The sequence below is a fragment of the Berghia stephanieae genome, chromosome 6 (assembly GCF_034508935.2).
Source record: "Berghia stephanieae isolate SIO BIC M18660-M18661 chromosome 6, UCSD_Bste_1.3, whole genome shotgun sequence".
In the NCBI taxonomy this organism is placed as follows: Eukaryota; Metazoa; Mollusca; class Gastropoda; order Nudibranchia; family Aeolidiidae; genus Berghia; species Berghia stephanieae.
In genome coordinates this window covers 15,139,635-15,152,210 of record NC_088365.1, presented here as the reverse complement: position 1 = coordinate 15,152,210, position 12,576 = coordinate 15,139,635, and the positions used below count along the sequence as shown (strand labels likewise).

General features: G+C 35.3%; 1 protein-coding gene across 1 annotated transcript in view; it reads right to left on the bottom strand.

Moving 5' to 3' along the window:
* LOC144974557 (uncharacterized) overlaps nucleotides 1-10,889 on the bottom strand; it is a 27,370-nt gene extending 16,481 nt beyond the window's left edge. Inside the window, exon 1 of the mRNA XM_078917535.1 lies at nucleotides 10,817-10,889. The gene's annotated coding sequence lies outside the window, so the exon portion shown is untranslated. The remainder of the gene's footprint in view (nucleotides 1-10,816) is intronic.
* Nucleotides 10,890-12,576: the final 1,687 nt, after the last annotated feature.

Sequence of the window (12,576 nt, the reverse complement as noted above, 5' to 3'; positions counted from 1 at the left end):
TCTTACTTGTACAAGGCAGCAATATATGGGTGGGGAGGGGAGGAGGCATGGGCGACCGCATTATAAAAACCTCGACTGCACATTTGTGAGCGTTCTTTTTGGATTGGTTTGTTATGAAAAGACAATTTAAAGGCAAGTTTGAAAACGGATATGGGGGAGTAGAAGACACAGCAAGTAACCTCCATGTCCAATAATAATAATTTAATAATAACAATAATAATAATAACAATAATAATAATAATAATAATAATAATAATAATAATAATAATAATAATAATAATAATAATAATAATAATAATAATAATAATAATAATAATAGTTATAACAATAATAATAATAATAATAATAATAATAATAATAATAATAATAATAATAATAATAATATTAATATATTTTATTCATCAAAAAAAGATGGAAATTCGTTTACAGATGTGGCATGCATGAAAATGTATAAACACAAAGTTGAGAATCTATAGCCACAATGTATACATTTGCGGTCAATGGTAAAATTTGCGACCGCGAAAAAACGTCGGGGACAGATATATGCCAAATTGCTTTAAAACGGATGGAGGGGGGGGGGGGGGGGGGGAGTAGAAGACACAGCAAGTAACCTCCCTATCCAATAATAATAATAATAATAATAATAATAATAATAATAATAATAATAATGATAATAATAATAATAATAATAATAATAATAATAATAATAATAATAATAATAATAATAATAATAATAATAATAATAATAATAATAATAATAATAATAATAATAATAATAATAATAATAATAATAATAATAATAATAATAATAATAATAATAATAATAATAATAATAATTATAATAATAATAATAATAATAATAATAATAATAATAATAATAATAATAATAATAATAATAATAATAATAATAATAATAATAATAATATATACTTTATTCATGCAAAAAAATTGAAATTCGTTTACAGACGTGGCATGTATGAAAATGTATAAACACAAAGTTGAGAATCTATGGCCACAATGTATACATATATATATATGTCGGTACTTAATTACCCCTTCCCCTCCAACTATATATATATATATATATATATATATATATATATATATATATATATATATATATATATATATATATATATATATATATATATATATATATATATATATATATATATATTGAATCGTGTTTGATACAAATATGGTACGAAAAGTGCTCGACATGTAGTAATGGAGCGAATTATTATTTTTTAAAATATTTACCACAATGTTTGAGACAGTCTACATTAATGTTTCAGGCTTAATTTGCCATCGTCAGGACTGAGTTGTTTTGTTGACAAAACAACTCAGACCTGACGATGGCAAATTAAGTCTGAAACATTAATGTAGACTGTCTCAAACATTGTGGTAAATATTTTAAAAAATAATATATATATATATATATATATATATATATATATATATATATATATATATATATATATATATATATATATATATATATATATATATATGAATATGCAAATGCACAAAAATATAAAATGGGAAGTCCAAAAACCCCACCAAGAGGTCCCCACTAAAATTTTTAATTTTTAAAAATATGACAGTAGGCTACTTTAACAGAGCATATTTACAAGGGGGGAAAAAACAATGTTTATCATATCCCAAAACTACTATATTACGTATAACTGAACATTTGATTCTTTCCCTCCCAGCCCAAGGAATCCGGCCAGTCCCAGGACAAAGCCGAGTACACAATATCATTCCAAGACAAAGACAGATAGCATGTTGGAAAACATTAAAAGCCAAAGTAAAACGGTGCTGGCCTCAATATGTCTTTTACAAAATGTATTGTTACTAAATTATGATCCCTTTGCATTGGGCTAATGCTTGTAATCAATTGATAATAATATTAAGAATAGATACCATGTTCAACCGAATATGAAACAAAACAACTTGAGAGTATAATTTGAATTTTAAAGCAATTTGGCATATATCTGTCCCCGACGTTTTTTCGCTGTCACAAATTTTACCATTGACCGCAAAAAACCACAAATTCTAATTTAGCCGCTAAACGCTGCAATTTTGTCTGTTTAAGGCAATTTTTTTAAAATATAATAAAGGCAAAATGTCTTTCCTTTCTTGGAACTTGACATTAGATGTCGGTACTTGTTTTGTTTTTGTTTTTAAGGGTTTTACGGCGCTTGCAACACATTTAGGTTATATCAGCGCCAGTAAAAAGGACGAAAATATGGGATGGTAAAAAGTTCTAGAATTTCAATTAAAGCACCCAAGAAAAAGTAAGACATCGGGGAACTGGGAGCAAATAGGGATCAGATGTAGATTCCAAGAGCACACCACCAATGTACTTAGTTTGAGATCACCTATAAGTCTCATTCGGACACAAGCACAAAATCCAACAAAGAGGAATACACTCAAATGTTTACATTATACCTTCAAAATAACAAATATAATAATACATAACAGAGAGATCATTTACAAGGAAAAAAATATAATCTCCCAAAACAATAACTATGCATTTGACTGTTTCCCACCCAGCTAGGACTCCGGCCAGGGCCAGGACAAAACCAAGTAATCTCATTCAAGACAAAAACAGAAAGCATGTTGAAAAATAGATATAAGGAATAGAAGACACAGAATGTACCCCCCCCCCCCCCCTGCCCACCCAGGATGTCGGTACTTAAGTATCCCCTCCCCCTTCAACTATTGAGTGCAATAGACAAGACGCAAGCACTATGTAACTATCGGCACGAAAACAAAATGTTTTATGGAACAACAAACATTCCAAATCGCATTACATTTGAAAGACAAAATTGGCCCAGAATCTTTCAAACTTTGGGCAGGAACAGTCAGAAGATTTGGATGTGGGGAGACCAATGATAGGGGCCTACGGCTCCTATAATTTGCAATAAATAAACGCCTCCCAACCGAAAACAATATACCCATACAAGACATAAAGAAGAACCACATGACATGCCCCTGATGAAAAAACGCATTATCAGACAAATACAATTCAAATCCAATATTCACCTTGCAAAAACAAGGACCTATCCTAGAGCAGACATAGGCAACGATCATGACCAAGTGCTTCTTACCATGAAAATAAAATTAAGACATAAGAGCCAACTAATCAAACAACGAAATAAATTTGAGTTAGAAATACTAAAAGACCCAGCAATTCACAAAGCCTTTCAATCAGAGATTGGAGGGAAATTTGCAGCCGTCAGTGTAGTCAACCTTGATATAAATGATATTAGGGAAAATCAATCAAATCTTCATGATTCAGCAGATAAAGAAAGGAAAATTCACAATCCATGGATCTCAAGCGAAATTCTAAACCTTTGAGAGAAGAGAAGATAGTTAAAGAATACAAAGTACATCAATGAAGATGGTGCAAACAACCTTGTTCGGAAAAGGATAAGAAGTGCCATAGAACAATGCAATCACATTGTAAACGAGATGACAAAAGGAAGCAGCCAGAAAGCATACAGTACCCTGAAACGCTTAACTAGCCATCACACTACCAGTACCAGGACATCAATTATTGAAGACAACAAAGTGAAGCTTTTGGTGAAAATGCAATTCTTGATAGATGGACAGAAAACTGCAAGGGATTTATACAACCACCAAATTAATCCTGACACAAATATAATCCAGAACAGAACCCAAACGACCATAAATCTCCTGGAGTGGATTACATCCCAGCAGAAGACATAAAACATGGAGGTGACAATCTCACTGACATCATGACAAGCTTATGTAAAAAAAAAATCTGACAGACGACAGGGTCAATAAAATGTTGATTCTCTTAGCATCCCACTCCCCAAGAAAGGCAACTCCTAACAATGTCAAAACTATAGGACAATCAGCCTGATATGCCATGTAGGAAAGATATTACGAACAATAATACTCAACCATCTGAAATATGAAATGGAAGAAAATTTTGCAGAGGAAAAAGCGGGTTTCAGACTTTACAGAAGAATTGTCAAGCAAATATTTAACTGTAGAATCCTAATTTTAAAAATATGCAAAGTCAAAGATATCTCTTAAATAATTTTATTGACTTTAGGAAGGCTTTATATAGGGTGTGGCATGATGGATTATGGCACACACTACAAGTGTTCGGAATAAAATAGGGATTGGCCCCAATGATAAAAGTTTAAAATCGTCATGAATGCTGATTCTCAGTGTGTGCATCAAGATCGACGCAGGAAGAAAATGCCTCCATGCATACAGAACACTCAAACGACTCAAATGTTGCTGAAGAGTCACCAACAGTCTGTTCGAAATTATCACCATCACTATCAACATCCTTACCACCACCAATAAAATCATCCTCAATAATCATATTCCTGAGTTCAGTCCTCGTAATAATATCTAACTCTCTGTGGTAGCGCCTCATGTGATTGTAGAGATAGCTGAGACTCTCATTAGTTTTGTCACATTTAGAACATTTATAGAATGACCTGCCCTTGTAGACTTTCCTGATGGCAAGAACTACCCTATCCTTCAAAGTTTTTTTGTCATCAAAAATACCGTGGCACTTAGTCCTACTCTCCGAGAGTTTTTTATCGACATTGCCTTTGTGTGATTGCCTCATGTGTTCATTTATGTTGCCATCTTCATTACTTGTGTATTGGCACAGGGGACATCGATACTTTTTTACACCACTCCTCCTCTCAATTGTAGAAGTTCTGATAACCTCCCCTATTTTATCACTTTCACCAATGTCATCAGTTACATCTGGAGGTGATGGCCATTCCCCTGCCTCTCTCATTCTATCACTGCTATCCTCTATTTCTTTAATCTTCTCTATAATAAAACCTTTATGATCACGTGCCATATGATTGTAGATATTGGACAGGGAATCACTGGCATAACTGCACTCCGAACAATGATATGTATCTTCAACCCCTGTTTTCTGGTTTTCCCGAGTTTGAATCACCTTGACAATCTTATCACCAGGACATGTGCCAAGGGTTGAACCTCTAATTGCTGGCACGTTCTTCATCTGGGAAGTATCACAACTGGATAACTCAGTTATCGTTTCAACGCGGAAGCCCTTGTGACTAAGCCTCATATGTTTATAAAGGTTGCCTGTGCTGTTACCTGTTAAATTGCAGAGAGAACAACGATACATATCCTTTCCATTTATTCTTTCTTCTACAGAAGATTTGATAATTTTCACAGTGCCGACAATCTTGGTAGGAAAAGTCTTTGGTGTTTTAACTAAATCTTGTATCCTTTCTACATGGAAACCCTCATGAATATTCCTCATGTGTTTGTAAAGGTTGCCTGTGTGGTTATCTGTTAAATTGCAGAGAGAACAACGATACAAATCCTTTCCATTTCTTCTTTCTTCTAAAGAAGACTTGATAATTTTAACAGTGCGATTGTCTGTCCTGTGAGAAGGCATTGATTCACTACGAACTTCTAAAGACTCGTCACCATAATCATCATGGTCTGGACCACTGATTGCAGTTGATATATGAGAAGGCATTGATTCACCACTAACTTCTAATGAATCATCATCACAATAATCATGCTCTGGATCACGGGTTGTATTTGATGTATCAGTCGGAATAGTTTCAATTGAGGACAATTCTGATATCCTTTCTATGATGAAACCCTCATGATTAATTTTCATGTGACTGTACAAGTTGCCTGTGTGATTACTTGTTTTACCGCAAAGAGAACAATGATACATTTTCATTCCATTTCTTCTGTTCTCATGGGAAGTCTTGATAATTCTCACAGTACGAGCGTGTTTGCTGTCAGCAGGCATTGACTCACTTCTAACCACTATAGAATTATCACTACAATCATCATGCTCTGGACCACTGGTTGTAGATATATAAGTCTGAGAAGTACCATGTGAGGACAAAGTGATTATCTTTTCTATATAAAATCCCTCATGCCTATTCCTCATGTGTCTGTAAAGGTTGCCTGTGTGGTTACCCGTTTTGTTGCAGAGAGAACAACGATACATTTCCTTTCCATTTCTTCTTTCTTCTAAAGAAGACTTAATAATTTTCACAGTGCCGGCATTTTTGCTATGAAAAGGAATTGATGCTATACAAACTGTAGAATCAGTCTGAGAAGTTCGAGGATGAGACAAATCTGATATCTTTTCTATAACGAAACCTTTATGATTCTTTCTCATGTGTTTGTAAAGGTTGCCTGTGGTGTTACCTGTTTTATTGCAAAGAGAGCAATAATACATATCCATTCCATTTCCTCTTTCTTCTGGAGTTGTCTTAATAATTTTCACTGTGCGGGCATGTTTGCTGTGAATAGCCTTTGACTTTGACTCATTACTAACAAATGTAAACTTCCGACTAGAATCTCTGAAGCAACTTGATATTGGTAGTGTACGGAAGGAGAGGGAATCGGACTTATTCGAACTGGGAGAGACTCCACTCATTCCAATTTCAATGCTCTCACTCACTAAAGAAGTATGGGCAGCTTTGTGCAAAGCATTATGCGACTGTTTCATATTGTTACCATGTATGACAAGGCTATCTATATGCCCTTTGCCGTTTATGTTATCATCAACACCAGCTCCCTCTATTTCCATTGACAATTCTTCATCCCATCCATCACTTTCTTGTGGAATATCCTCATCCATTGCCGGCCTCTTAATCCCATTGATAACTTCTCCTTCCTCTGAAATTTTTTCATCCCTACATCCTTCTCTTCCCCCTTCTCCATAATCACTATTCAGCCCAGACATTTCCGTGGAATTTTCTTCTCCATGACATTTGACATGAATATCAAGTTCTTTGCAGGTACGAAATGTTTCCATACACACACAACATTCATATGACAGGAAATCACCTCTTGAGTCAATGCCTTCAGTGAAACCCACAATTTTCATGTTAGCATCATTATTGTCCGAAGGGGAACTTGTCTCTTCAAGGATCTTTCTTTTTTGCCTATTAAGATTTTTCAACCTCTCACAAGAAAGTCTTTTAATTATGGTGAAACCCTTGTGAAAATGTCTCATGTGCCGATACAAATTACCAGTGTAAGGATTAACTAAATGACATTGTGAACACTTATATAAAGTTTTACCTTTGGAAGAAGTGGCAGAAAGGGCCCTGACAAATTTTTCATTTGTATTTGATGGAGCAAGTTTTTGGACAGGTTTTTTGATTTGTTGGACTACACACTCAGGATGAGAAATATTCATGTGAGCGTAAAGATTGCCAGTGCTATCACTACCTTTTCCACACTCTGAGCATTGGTAACGTTTTGCTCCTTTTGCAATATCTTCAATAGAACTCTTCTCAATTCTGACAATTTTGCCTGTGGTCCTGATGGCATTGGCCTCTGTTGCTCGTTTCTGACAAGAAGTCGTGTCTTGATGGGAGAAATTCTCAATGGCACGGTCTTCATTTCTGTACAAATTACATGTTATTTTGCTGGATATTTCAGGGACAACATTCTGATGCTTGCTTTGATCTCTCTCCACTTCTATTATTGCCTCTTCAACTGTTGCCATGGAGGCATTTCCACTATCTGCACCATCATCATTTCTACCTTCATATTTACAGAATTTATTGTCTAGTTTCTTCATGACATGCCCCTGGTGGTTGCTTTTCATGTGATTGTAAACGCAGCTCCAAGTATCATTGGAAAAAGAACATGCTGAGCATTTGTACCTTTTCTTTCCCATCTTCCTTTCCCTCACTGATGATTTTATCACATAGACCATTTTTTTCTTTTGAACACTTTTCAAAGATTCAGAAATCTTATAACCTGAATTTCGGTTTGAACTGGAGATCATGGTTTTTTGAATGGTGTACTCTTTGTGTGCAATTCTCATGTGACTGTAAAGATCGCTTGTGTTATTATTAGTATTACTACAAACAGAGCACTGATACCTCCCATAACCTTTCTCAACAGCATCAGCAGGAGTTTTCACAACTCTTACGATTTTCATGCCACTGGTTCCAGGACTAGATGATACTGTGGTAGACTTAACACTGGCTGAAAATGTGTGAGAAGGAATTGATTCACTACTAATACTAAATACTGTAGACTCATCAACACGATTGTCATGTTCTGGACCACTGGTTGTAGGCGATATATCAGTCTGGCGTGATAAAAACATCAAATTGTTGACAGCCTCTGTGGCCTCAGAAGTTTGAATGATCGAAGACATTTGAAAAAGGATGTATGTCACAGGGTGCAAAATTGGACACAATGTCACTGCTGCCTTAAGCCAATAGCTTCATCCATTTTTACCAGACTTTTGCCCACTGGGAAAATACAAAAGAAAATCTGTTAGGAAATACTGACAGCATTTTTTTTCTTATATATGAGAGCTTCTGAAAGTTGATTAGATATGTAAAGAATGACACTGATGACAAGTCAGAACTGCCTCTTAAGTAACACTGGATATGGAAAGTGACCAAATGATGACCCTTGATGAAGCGTTTACTCACATATCAAACTCAGATTATAATGAGCATCTGGCAATAGACAGGAACAGATATTGTAAAAGTTATCTTACAAATGGGGTGCCTTATAAACTGTGAAATTGGATTCAAGACAGCTTACTGAGAAAATGAATGATGCCTTTTGAAGTATATATTTTGCTTTGTAAAATCTCAAATTTGCATTTAATAAAATAATGTGCACATATTCATTTCTCGTGATGTCAACAGCCTGGTACCAGCGAGTGCTTTTTCCAACATTGGAAGTGGTTAATCAGAAGATGCGTGGTTGTATCAAGGAGAGAAATAATCCAACATGTAACTTAATAAGCAAAGGAGAAACTATAAAACAAGTTAAGACATTTAAATATCTTGGATACATAATAACTTCAGATGGCAGATGTATCACAGAAATAAAACGAAGAATTGCAATAGCTAAAGATAGTTTTAATAAAATGAGTCTAATTTTCAAAACCACAATATCTCAATCACAACAAAACATAGTGTTTTGAAGGCCTATGTATGGTCAGTATTGTTATATATGGCTGTGAAAGTTGGACAATTACAAACATTTCACCCATGAAGGCTGTTTTAATTGGTATAATTCTACACCCAGGCGCATATTGATGGGGAGACTGTGCCGTTTCGTGTGATGTATAACTATAAGTACGAGTGGAGAGATAATCAGATTGCCGAGAATGAAGCTCCTAGTAATGACAGTGATAGAGTGAGTGGAAGATTCAAGGTTGATGAGAGAGTTTGGGTGAAACCGCCTCATGCCAGATGTACGTCAAAGTGGGAAAAGGGTACTCTGTGACTGAAATAAATTCAATTAATAATGTTGATGTTGATGGTATACCACGACACGTGTTGGATATACGGAGTGTCGTTGAAGCAGAAAGTGAAGACAATGTGGAGAACATCACCAGGCCACAATGGGCGTTTGACATTCAGTGATTGGAGGAAAGTGATGGTGAGAAAAGATAAGGTGAAATTCAGAGATCGGAGGAAGAAGACGTTGAGGAAAGTGTAGAGAGCACAGGTTTCAGGCGACCAGGAGTCGATGAAGAAGTGAATCCATGTAGAGCATAGCAAAAAGATGAAATTGGAAAAGTTGGCGGATTGAGACGGGTTGGGACAAGGACGCGCAGGCCACCGGTTTGGCTCGGGGACTATGATTGCTCACCTGATGATGAAATGGACGATTTGTAATAGTAATGGACTTAGACAATGTGATCTTACTATCAGCGGAGCGTGTGATTTGTTAATTGAAGTGCACACAATTTTGGGACTCTGTGTTAAAGGGTGTGAAAGTGATAATTGAACAGAAGAGAGAAAAATGGTTCTCAAGAGGAAAAGCCGGCAGAGAGGATGGATTTTGATTGTTGTTTCGCGTAGATTAAATCACAAATAACAAGTTGCTTACTGGTTGAAAAAGAAATAAACAGATTCGCCTGTTTGACGTTTTCAGTTTATAATACTATAATGTCAAAAACTTGCATTTCATAGATGCCATTTGCCTTTTTAATTGTTAGATTTGTCATTTGAGCACTGTTTACTTTCACTTTGTGTTAATTAAATATCACATTAACTGATTTGGGACACACATTACTACTGGCATTTTTTTCAGATTATTTGGCATTTTTCCCAACTAGACTAGTGTGTGGCATTTTGCATAAAAATGTATGTGCAGTGTGTCTGTGTCTGTGTATAAAGAAAAAGCCTGGCCTTTTCTTATTCACAAACATTTCTAAATAGGGGCCATTTAAATACATCCTTAAAATTACAAGTATCCAGGTAATTTGCAAACAGATTTCTCTAAACTGGGGCAAAATTACATGAATGACAGTAACAGTAACAGTACAGGACGTTTGATTGTTTTGTTTGTTTTTGCTTTGTTTTTTTGTTTTATGAGTGTGAGGGGGGGGTTGTTTTTTTTTTTGTTTGTTGTTTGTTTTTTTGTTTGTTTTTTTTTGTTTTTTTTTGTTTTTGTTTTTGTTTGTTGTTTGTTTTTGTTTGTTGTTTCTTGTTTGTTTTGGGTTGTTTTTTTTTTTTTTTTTTTTTTTTTTTTTTCTTTGTTTGTTTGTTTGTTTTGTTTTTGTTTTGTTTTTGTTTTTTTTTTTATTTGGAGGCGGGGGGGGAGTTTCAGAGGTCAGTCTTCTATTCTAAGTAGTCTAAGTCTAAAGAGATATAGATTTGTGGACGAGCCGAGACTGGTGAGCATGGGGGCCAGAGGACCTGGGTCTCTGGACGACCGGCGAGAGCGCTCACGAATAAATTTCTTCACAAATTGAAATGTCAACATTCCTAAAGTTGCAAAATATGGATGAAAAAAAGACAACAATCTTTAAACTTACTACTTTGGTCAGATACAGCTTCCTTGAGACCAAAATGTCTCGTTTTGATTACACAGTAGGCTGGATCGTAGTCGATATCAGTACTCTGTACTTACAAAGTAGTCAGCCTTAATAAGTACTTGAATATTTTGCTGGCAAGTCGATACTTTTCGATTATCTATTTCTCAGGAAGTTTCGACGGTTTTTCTTTTCTACGAAACCCGACAAAGTTATGGGAAGTAGGCAGCTGTGGAGAGTGAACCTGGGATTCAGGGAAGTGTACCCTGGGACTGGGTTTCGTAAAAAAAAAATAATTGCTTTTTTTACGAAACCGCCCCATTCACTCCCCACTGGTGTACACTTCCCTGAGTCTCAGGTTCACTCCCCACTGTTGCCTACTTCCTATAACTTTGTCGGGTTTCGTAAAAAAGAAAAACCCAAGTTTCGACTCAATTTGATTTTTGTTTTATTTTGGTCCTATTAATTGCCGACCGAAGCCGTCCGGATGCCTACGGAATTGTCATTTAATTTTATTTTTTTTTTTTTCTAATTTCAGATTCTTTATCTGTGAGAAATTTACAATATTTCTGATATTAAGAACGATTTTTCTACATTTAAAATTATATAAATTGGAAATATTTGACAAGGTTGTAGAAAAAGAAACCACATAATTTGCATTGATATATTTTCTTAATAACTGGAGTCAAACGACTTCGAAGTCAAGTATTCAATAAATTTGTTACCAACTAAAATAAATTGGGATAAAATTTTTTTTTTTTAAATCACACACCATTTCCACCAATGAGTTGAATTTTAAATGTCACGTGTAACTAAAGATTGCCGATTTTGTATACATCGCCCTCGTCATCGAGAGAGACTCCTTGGTGTAGGGTGTTTTGATCTCGTTGCGGTTCAGTTGATGTTAAGGTCTCAATGTTTCGTTTGATCTGGCGGTGTTTTGTGAGAGTGTGGAGAGGACATGGAACCTTTCTGACCAACAAACAAGATGTATTGAACATATGGACAGAATACTGTGATGGCCTTTACGATGTAGAACTTAAAACAGACAGCACAGTGTTAAGTACAGGAGTGGGACAAAGACAAATAGACAATAGTCCATCAATCCTGAATGAAGAAATTGAGAACGTAATTGAGAGCTTAAGTTGCAATTAATAACCTGGAATAGATAACATACAAGCAGAACTTATAAAATATGGCGGGGAGCAAACAGTGCAAGCAATGAAAATTCTATGTCAGAAAATACTGGAGCAGAAAACTTGGCCTAAAATTTGGACACAATCGTTTGTAATACCACTATCAAAAAGGGAAACTTGAGAAAATGCAATAATTATAGAACAATCAGACTCAATAGCCACCCCAGTAAAGTAATATTACGTATCATCCTAAACTGCATCAAAACCATATCAGAAGAGATACTTGCAGAGGAGCAGGCTGGGTTCAGAGCAGGCAGGAGCACAGTCCAGCAGGTGTTCAATAGCCGCAACTTCACTGAAAAATGTCTCCAACACCAAACAGTTTTATATCATAATTCCATTGATTAAAAAAGGCATTGAGTGTGGCACGATGGCCTTTGGAACATTCTAAGAAACTTCAACTATGATGAAGGACTCATCCAAACAATGGAAGCTTTGTATGAACAAGCTTCTAGTGCTGTCTTGTGTGATAACCAACTGGGACACTTTTTTAAAACGTCTGTTGGTGTCAGACAGGTCTGATTTACCGTCCCCAACCTTATTCAATATATATATCTTGAACAGGTA